We start from the raw sequence: 10,327 nt of genomic DNA on the forward strand, positions 1-10,327 counted from the left end.
CCAGGTCTGATAGGTTTCCTTGACGTTACTGTAGCCGACAAGGCTAAGCACAGCTGTCTGGTGCCTGCGATTCTTAGGAGCCCTGCAGGATCTGAACAAGTCAAATAAACTGAACTTAGACATAATCGGGCCAAGGGTTTCTTCAGCCAAATCCAGTGCAAATAGGCAAGAATCAAAGTAGACACAACGGGTCAAATTAATCCCTCGTGTAACTCTGTTAACTTTAGTGAAGTTATATCAGGAATGTATTTGCTGCAGTTTGTCCTCTAAATGAATCTAAATTGTAGGGGCAGGCTAAGTAAACCAGAACCTGAGGCTCAGCCCTCAGATTTGTCTTATTTTAATATATTTAAGAATATATTAAGATCATTGAGGAAGGTCTTTTTTTTTTTAAATTGGAAGAACATTTTGATAAATTACCAAGTTTTAGAGGCAAGTGGATCCAGAGCAGCTGGGTCAAGAGCTAGACGTGCATTCCAGATGCCTACAGCTGTCCTAGCTGTGCATAAGAGAGAGACATGTGGGCAGATCTTGATAAATTGATGCAGAATATTTAGAACCCTGAAGCCATGGTGCTACCACAGCCTGCCTAGTGTTTAAAGATTGTGGGACTGATTTTTCCTTTGTGTAAGCTGCTTGGGTGAGGGACCATCTTTTTGTTCTGTGTTTGTACAGCCCTGAGCACAATGGAGTCCTCATCCATGACTAGTGCTCCCAAGCACTACTGTAATACAAATAAATAATAATAATAGGCATTGTGCTAAAACCTTGTCAAAATTCTCTACGCACATCCATGGTAGCATTTTGCACCATCTTTGCATAGGTGTAAATGACTTACACAATGTGCAAAGTAAATGGTGAAGCAGGTTCTCTGGCTCCCAGTTGTATTTTCTGTTATAGTGAAGGTGCATTCTGGATTGGGGATGCCATTTGGAATGTAGATCATGGCCATGGTGCACAGGCTCAAGGTTCATGAGATGACATCTCATGTGGTATCTAACTGTTCTACTGTTGAGTCAGATTCTGCTCCCAGTTACACAGATACAAATTGCGAGTAACTCCATTGGGGCAGATTCATCACTATGCTCTGGCTGCTTTGTGCCTTTGCATCAAAGGCTCTTACCCCAAAAGTCCCCCCTTAGCTGCAGTGCCTGGATTACATGCATGAGTGTTGTGCACTGTACTGAGAGCAAAATATGATTCAATGATTTTGCTTCCTTTATCACACCAGGCACAATTCTCCCCAAGGGCCGGATATGCCAATTAGAAGCATTATAGAAATGGTACGCTCACCCTGAATGAAAGGCGAAGGCATCAGATTCAGGAGAGCATGGCAACTGCAGTTGCATATCAGGAAATGACATTAAAAGAGGACAAATGGCAAATCAGGCAAGTTTAGGAAACCTTTCAATCAGCATGTTCTTATTTTATTTTCAAGTTTACCAGCTTATAATCAATCACTCAGACATGATTATTTAATGGCACTAGAGAACCCTAACATTAAATATAATACTTGAGTAGTGTTTTGGGGGTGCTTACAAAACATGGAAATGTCTGACTATGAAAAGTATGTGTGGTGGTTTGCATAGCAAACCTTTCATCTCTCATGCAGCCTTTCTCCTATGTCCTCTCTCTAGCTTCATAAAATGAATGTGCCGAATGAGAGGTAGGTCCATGCAACACAAATACTTTTGTCAATATATAGCCAGTGGTGAGCTGGAGCCGGTTCGCACGAACCAGTTGTTAAATTTTGACCCAGTTTTACAACCGGTTGTTAAAAGTTGTTACGGCTCCCTGAGCTCCCAGCCGGCCCCTCCCCTGCCTCCCCCCTCTCGCAGAGCCTCAGCGTGCCGTGCTGCTGGCACCAGCGTTCTGGACCGCTCCTGGGCAGCTCTGCAGCGCCTGCCGCTTTGAGCGGCATGGTCAGGGGCTGGGGCTGCGAGCTCCAGCGGGCCGTGCGGCATCCATACATGCTGCCCTGAGCGGCATGGTAAGGGGGCCGGGCCGGCGCTGGGAGGAGGGGTTGGATAAGGGGCAGAGAGCGGTTGGAGGGGGCGGAGGTTCTGGGGGGCGGTCACGGGACAGGGAACGGGGGGGAGAGGTTGGATAGGCGTGGGAGTTCCGGGGCGGGGTCTGTCGGGCAGGGCCGGTGCAACAACTAGGCGGACTAGGTGGCCACCTAGGGCACCAAGTGCTTGGAGGTGCCAAAAAGCGGTGCCCCCCCCATTTTTTTTAAACAGCGGAGCACAAGGCTGCTGCTGCTCCCAGCCTCCCGACTCCAGAGGGGCCACCTGCGGCGTGGCCAGTCCCTCCCCCCAGGGGAGCAGCCGGTGGTGGAGTGGGGAAGGGGAGGGTCAGGTAATGGCAGCTGTGCTTTCTTCCCTGCACCTTGGGCCGAGTCGAGCTCCCCGTTGCCCCTGGGGCTCTCAGCAGCGGCTGCTGCCACCGCCACTGAGAGCCCCCGTGGCGGTGGGGAGCTCGTTTCGGGCACAGTGGGGCTGGATGGCTGCACGGCTGTTGAGAGCCCCGGGGGCAGCAGGGAGCCCAGTTCGGGTGCAGTGGGGCTGGCTGCCTGCACCACCGCGGGGAGCCCGGCTCGCCCTGTGGCGCGGGGAAGACGGCGCAGCTGCGCTCTGCTCTTCATGCGGAGAAGCTGGGTGTCTACTCCGCCTGCAAGGTACCTAGCCAGGCTGCGGGGAGCCGCAGGGGCCCGCGGAGCGCCAGAGGATGGGCAGGTCCAGTCCCTGGCCTGGGAAATGGTATATGTGGGAGCAACCCGGGCACCCAGCCCCCAGCCAGTGCCACCCCCTCCAACACCCACCAACCACCTACCTTCTCCCCTGTGCACCCCCTGCCCCAACAACCCACCCTGTCCTGCCACTTTTGCCTCTTGGCAACCTCCACCCAGCAACCCCCTCCCCCCGCCCACCCCCCGCCAGCCACGGTCACCTTCACCCCTGCACCAACCTCGGGATCCCCATCCTGCCTGCCGTCTCCCTCCTGCCCACTCCTCCCTTGTGCAAACCCCTCCCTGCCACCTTCACCCCCCTGCAACAACCCTGGGCACATACACCCCTCTGCCTGCCAGCCCCTTGCAACAATCCCCTCCTGCCCACTTCTCCCTTGTGCCATTCCCTCCCTGCCACTGCACCTCCTGCAACGTGCCCCTTTGGCCTCTGTGCAATCTCTTCCCTGCCACTACACCCCCGCCCCCTCCACCTCTTGGCACATCCCTTAAATCAGAACTTTTTATAGGGAATCGGTTGTTAAGATTTTGGCAGCTCATTACTGTATATAGCCGCAAAAATATCAGTGCTGGCAGCGTGCACACCTCCTTGAAAGCTCTCTGGTGGCTTGTGGGTCTCTCAGTCAGGGAGTGAAAACAACACCATGTGATTTAAGTGGCCAATAACATGGCATGAATAGCAAATTACAAACAATGAGTACGCAAAGCAATAATCATAGCAAATAACTGGCAAGAAATCCACACGATAAAACATGTTTGCACAAACCACTTGGCAAATAATAGTAAAAAATGCAAAAAGGACAGGCTAAATTCCTCAGCAAAACTGTACCCTGTATATAGCTCTCACCAACCTCTAGTCGTAAACAACATTGCAGCCTGGTTCTGGTCTCTCTCTCTCTCTCTCTCACACACACACACACACACACACGTGTTCCAGATAAACATCATATTCATAGTGAATATTGCAATTTCTGTTGACAATTCATGTCTGCTTTGATTGCCATTCTACTCACTTTCCAGAGTCTGGTGTGTTTATTAGAAAATACCACAGCTACTCTTTGAAGGGCCACATGATGTTTCTAGACAAGTGCTTTTTTTGTTAAAACATATAAATAAACATATACTTCTAAAGTATATATCTATATTATAGTAGGCACTTGAGGTTTATTTTCCCAAGACTGATCGTGTGCCCAAATAAAGTCTACCCCAATAACTGCCAGCTGTTTATTTATTTTTTTAAATAAATGCTGTTCCCTTGCTGGAAACCCAGGAGGAATATTACACTCTGAGGCATGTTCTCTTGTGTAGGAAGGGGTCCATGTTTGCTCAACTGTGGCAAGAAAAAATCCAACTGTAAAAAATTTTCTGCGATGGCCAAAGAAAATTATTTAACAAATATAATGGACCACATTCATCACTCCTGTAACACCACTGAAGCTAATGCAGTTCCACCTTCTTGTACCGAGGGTGAACTTTTCCCTGTACATTAATATAAATAAATAGAGCATACACAGTTAGTCTAGATAGGCTGAAATTACAAAAGCTATCAATCCTCATGCTTCAGGGCATAATCTGATTACCAGATGAGGTCAACTAGAAATTTCCCCTACTGGTATAATATTGCATAATTAGATTCATTATGGGTATTTTATGCCTTTCTCCAAAGCATCCTGCATTAGCCACTAGATGGACCATTGCTCTGTTCAGCTATGGCAATTACTATGTTTCTAATCCACAAAGCAGTTGGCAGTGGACAGCATAGTTCCTGTTTTATGCATCACTCAGGCAGCCATGAACCAGATGGAAATGGGCCTGTAGCCCAGCTCTTTCACAAATGGCTGCTGCTACCTGCGAGTGACACTTCAGCCAGGACACAGGGAAGGAGCAGAGGAGGAGGAGGAGGTTTACTGCCAAAATGAGAAAGTCTCTGGAATCATTTTCTTTATAGTGGCATAAATGGAAAGACACATCATTTAACCTGTAACTCAAGTGACAGCAATACATAGCGGCTTTAAAGCGTGAAACTGAAGTCTATAGACAAGAGTAGATATTCCCTAACTGGTCTGGGGACTATTGATGGGTGGAAGGGAGCTGGACAGGCATATGGTATGGTCTCTTCTTTTTTCCCAGATGGGGGAAGGGGAAATGAAATGAAGAGTGAAAGTAGATTGTGTGATCAACTGTATTCAATGCACTAAAGACAGCAAAATGACATAACTATTTCCCTAATATCACTTTTCCATGTAAACAAATGTTGCATTTGCTCAGGGATATTTATGTGATCACCAATGGGAGTGAAGAGGGGTAGCGGGATGCCAGACAATTGTGAACTTGGGGGGGGGGGGAGGGGATGACTGTGCACAAAATAATCTCACCATTAAGAGGTGGGCTGGAAAAATGAGACACTTATCCCCTAACTTGTTGAGTCACAGTTCTAGGTTTATGGCCTATTCTGCACCCATTGCCCTCCCATTGGGAAGATCTCCCAGTTCAACAACACACAGACCTGACATGGCATAACGCTGTTCTTTTGGCTGCTTGACTGGAAAGCGGGAAACTTTGGGACTGTGTGCCTCCCTGGGAGCTGGCCCATTGAACTGAGCTGTATTTTCACTCTGTCTGAAGCAGGGATGGCTGCCAAGTAGTATCCTGCCACCTCTTTATATGGAAAATACTAGGGCGAGGTCAGAGATAAAAATAGTCACCGGGGTTCACCTTTACATGAAGACCCCCTTTATACCAGGCTGGTGGAGTAGGGGCTGTGAAGGGTCCTTAGCGTACATGAGAATCACCCCCCCCAGGGAGCTTAGCAATTGGAATGTGGGCGTTACTCATTAAAAAGAAGTTCTTGGTAGATAAACATATTGGTCATGAGTCATTTTTACAGGCTACCTCAACTAACATTGAAATAAATATTTGTTTGGATTCCATCTGTTGCTTCTGTTTATCAGTGCAGAGGAACTCAGCTCCCAGTAGTTCTTCTGTCACCTTATGTCAATTGCCACCTACGGAAGTTAGAACCATGCTGCTGGAGTACCTCTGATTTCCCTCAGATATAAAGCTGGTATCTCTGTCAATGTTTCTGGGTGGTTTTGTGGCATTACCTTTAAGGGCCTGATTCTCATTTACACTAACTCCACTTTCCGACATGCTGGCAGTTGAAAGGGGCCTTCGATTGGACATAACTGTAATTCACCTCCGCTATAAGAGCGGTATAACGTGGCCCCCGTGTAAATGAGAATCAGACCTAAGACTTTAGTGTCAGTTTTACTAGCATACCCTATACGTCGCAGATGAAAAGGAGAGAGAAAGGCATTAGCTTTAACACAAGATACTCATTTTGAAATTGTTTCTTAGGGTACCAATTTCCTCTCGTGGAGCATAAGGACATTCAGGAAGCTCCTGCCAGCATAACTAGAATGCTTTGGATGGAAGGAGAAGCAAAACATGTTCATCATGGGGCAATTTCTGCCTTCGCCTCTTCATGTGCACGGGACCGAACATGCAGCTAGCCCAGTGTCGTTTCCCCGAATGGGGTGACGAGGAGTTAGGAGTTCACTGAATACACACCTTCTGTAAAGCCCAGAGCTCAAACCCAGAGAGGGTCTCTGCTTGCTGTCATGTAAGTGGATTTCAGGATGGAGGTCTAAAAATCTGCCACTATGCACAACCCCCATAGGGAAGAAGAGCCAGAGGGAGATGGTGAAAGGGCTGCATCGCCATGGGGCTGGATTTGTAGCTACAAAGCTATTCTGTGGCCTGGGGGAAGATTCCACAGCTCCATGCGTTTGTGAAGATCTCCAGCCCTGGCAAGAGGGTAGGGGTTTGTGAGCACAAGTTATGCTGCCACCACACTCTTCCTGTAACAAATCTTAACCAGGAGCAATAAGAAGTGACTCACAGGATTTCATTGTATTGTTTAAAGTGAATCTAGTTCCCATGGAAGATGCCAGATCCACAGCTCTGGAGACTCAAGGCTTGTATTTCTCCACAGGAAAAGTACAGCGGGGTGTTGGAAGTGCTGGCTTCCCCCATACTGTCCTCGCAGCGGGCCTCCATCTGAACGGAAAGGGGACCACCTATAAGGAGGCAGAAGTCTCCGTTTCCATGAGCTCACAGCAGAGAGTATAGCACTTCATCCAATTTCTGATTTAAAGCGTGAGCCATTTTCCAAACGCTCTCTTGCCAGGTATATAAAAATAAAAAGAATTTAAATGTGATTTAAAAAAAAAATGTAGTTTAAAAAATGATTCTGGAACCATCCAACTTTAGATGTGGTTTAAAAAAACAATACATTTATAACCCTGCTCCTGGTGAGGTGTAAATTTCCCACCCACAATCCACATCACAGACAGGATGCCAGCTGGTTGAAAGGGTTGTGTATTTATTGTCACCATTGCACAATTATCATGGTAGTTTAGTTTTTTCCACAGAGCTAACTCTGATTGGTATAATTTTTAATTCTGCCTTTGCCTTTTTATGTTTCAGATCAACTGTGCATTTCATCAGCCTCTTGCCCACCAGCAATCATGAAATATGAGACATTGTGGGAAAGCAAAGTCGTAGAAAGAGTGTCTTGCTCCAGACTCCCCAGCCCAGCTGCTCTCCAGGCAGCTTTTGTGATGCTAGGGACAGTAAACATCAGCCTGAAAAAATCAGAGAGTTTGGGCATTTTGGCTTCCAGCCATTGGACAACTTCTTATTTTTACTGATGCATGGCTATGAAAATTAAAGGGCCCTTTAGTGTTAATATCTTTGGAAGCTGCTATGTGATATATCTGGAATCAGTCCACGATGTTCCTACCTGCTCTGCATCCTATGCTATAAGCAATCAAAGCAGTTCTCTTCCTCCTCTATGCCTCAATCTACACCAATTTTAATCAATTTTAATTTCTCCTTCCATTAAATTGGCCTGTCCAACCAGACTCACAAATAACGCAACAACGTTGAGTTTCGGGAGCCCTGTGTTGACTGGAGTAACTAGATATATCTCTTCACAGCTAGAGTGGTGGATATGGCACAAGTATTTGTTCTTAACTGCACTGCAGGGAATTAATTTATTTATGTATATTCCATTTACAGGCATGCCACACATCAGGCTTTCACTCTGTCAGTTTGTATAACAGGATCAGAAGTGGCAGAGAGAAGGCAACACTCATTTCTGAGCATTTTTCGTTTGTTTATTTCTCCAGTAACTTAGTTAAAGACATAGCAGACTTTAACTGTCAATGAGCCAAACTCATCCCTGGAGTAACTATTGACTTCAGGGGGCTTATAGCAAGAATGAATTTCTTACCTACCTGACAACTCCTGCTCTGTTTCCACTTCTACAGTCTATCCTTAGCCTCCACATTCTTAGTTCTTCTCTGAGGTCTTATGTTAATTCTCTCCGTTGTGCTCAGGGCTACACTTAAGGAATCCAAAGACTGGCAGAAAAATGCAACCTTGGCATCACTGGCAGATTGCCACACCAATTAATATCACTCTAGGAGTTCAGATACCATGGTGATGGGTGTGGTATAAGAACCTGAACAGAATACCATGAATTGACTGTACTACAGATATGCTGTGGATAGCAGGTATATTTCTAAGTGAGTGTTCTGAGTGGACAGACACGCAGTATTCTGAACATATTTTTAATTATAAAGGATTAAATTCGCCCCATGTGCATAGGTCCAGTGAAAGTTAAGTAGGATTTCAGTGGTGCTGAAGCTGTCAACATATGGAGGTTTAGATTTGATTCCTGACCCTGCTTCAGACTTCCTGTGGGGCCTTGGGCAAGTCACTTAATCTCTCTGTGCCTTTGTTCCCCAACTGGAGGATAATACGACTTTGTTTCACCCACCCTTTGACTGAAATTCATATTGTAAGTTCTCCAGGGCAGAAGCTGTCTCCTACTGTTGCAGTTACTGTGCCTTGTACAAGGGGCTCTGATGTCATTTGGGCCTCTATGTGCTACTGTAACACAAATAATAATTAATAAGAACCACCTGACTAGTTCAAAACATCAAGTCTGACTTCATCTGCTATTATAATGATGAAAGATATTATCAGACTCCATAAGCACACCAAATAGCTTTCTGGCTCTGGTGCACAGTAGAGGTAAAACATACTGACTGAAGTGCTCCAGTCATTTCTGTGTGAGCAAAATGAAGCATCCACTCTCTGACTTACATCAACAAGAATCGTTCATGTATGTATGGAAGCCTTCTGTATGTACAGTAGCAAATGGAATAGACCAGTTTGCTGTGATCAGGATTTCTCTGCCAAAACAGTTATTCTTGTGTCTTTCCACACCTTAGGAACACATATATGAGAGCAATACAGTGAGTCTACCCATGGAATAATCATCTGTTGGCGTGAAAGGCCTATCAAGACTAATGGAAGCCATACACAGAATGTTAAGTAGAGTTCGGTACAATTTATCAAGGGCTATCTGACCTGTCCAGTCCTCTATCTGTTTCTCAAAAATGGCCTGGACAGTCCTTCCTCTCTGCCACTGTCCTGTTCTACAATATTAGTGTTACACATGTCAAAAGTCTACGTGCAAAGTTGGAACAACAATTAAGCAATCCCTCAGCTGAGCTCGTCTTGAGTTGTTCTTTCATAGGGATCCTTTCTTATTACATTTGCTATTGCCCAGTTTTTAAAAAATGGCTTTGGAGGGAGTGGGGTTATTCAGCCTGTAGTCAGGAAAGAGCTGGCTCAAGCTACCCTAGAGCTTCCCTTTCCATTTCCCCAAATACAAGGTCATCAAGAAGGCAAAGAAGATTCATGGAATGTTATGCACTGAAAATGAAGTTATTAGCATACAGTGATGTGTTCAGTATTCCTTAGAAAGCTGTTGTATAGCCATTCCTTTGTGTATTCTTGTCTTCCTTGGAAACTTGGACTTTGTAAAACCCAGATACTACTTAAATATATCACACATTATGTTTCTCTGACTAAAGTACATTGAACTAAATGAAATTCAGTTTAAATTAGAAAGCCCTGTTGTGAAGTTCAGATCTGGGTCCAAATCTGAACTGCCCTGGGACTGTCCAGCTCTAGTTAGCTATTTAGCCCAATGTATTTTATACCACCTTTAACTATGGTTGATCTGAGTTTGCGTTCTGGCCCATAGCTACTTATAATAGACCTGATCCAAAGTTCATTAAAAATCAATGAAAGTCTTTCCATTGGCATCAGTGGTCTTTGGATTAGGTCCCATCTATCCTATACAGAATGTCCATAATTAAGATTTTAAAAAATATCTCACCAACTGCTGAAGTTTCAGATCCACCACTAATCCTTCTTGTCTTCCAAGACTTGCTTTGATTTATGTTAAGGTGTTTGATAAACTCATCTGACTGGCTTCCTTTCCTTTGCCTATATTTTATAAATATACCCTTTAGTTTACCCCACAGGGTAGTTTTTTGCAGGAGTAATCTGCTTGTCCTGAATTATTAAATCAGCCAGATTCTGTTTCCAATATTCTAATACTTGTCCAGAATCTAAATGGAGCTTAGCCAAATCTAATGCTTTTAGTACTGAGTTAGCACCCCCACCCTTTTTTTTTTTTTTTGGCAACATGGAGCCAAA

The 10,327-nt window shown here is 45.3% G+C and overlaps 1 long non-coding RNA gene across 1 annotated transcript; it reads left to right on the plus strand.

Annotated features, from left to right (window-relative positions):
• Positions 1 to 1,903: 1,903 nt before the first annotated feature.
• On the plus strand, positions 1,904 to 9,881 carry LOC125636975 (uncharacterized). The gene is made up of 3 exons (XR_007356786.2): positions 1,904 to 1,990; positions 6,104 to 6,935; positions 7,235 to 9,881. It is a non-coding gene; the product is annotated as an uncharacterized LOC125636975 (long non-coding RNA).
• The last annotated feature ends 446 nt before the right edge of the window (positions 9,882 to 10,327 follow it).

Source organism: Caretta caretta, chromosome 1, assembly GCF_965140235.1.
Source record: "Caretta caretta isolate rCarCar2 chromosome 1, rCarCar1.hap1, whole genome shotgun sequence".
Classification (NCBI taxonomy): Eukaryota; Metazoa; Chordata; order Testudines; family Cheloniidae; genus Caretta; species Caretta caretta.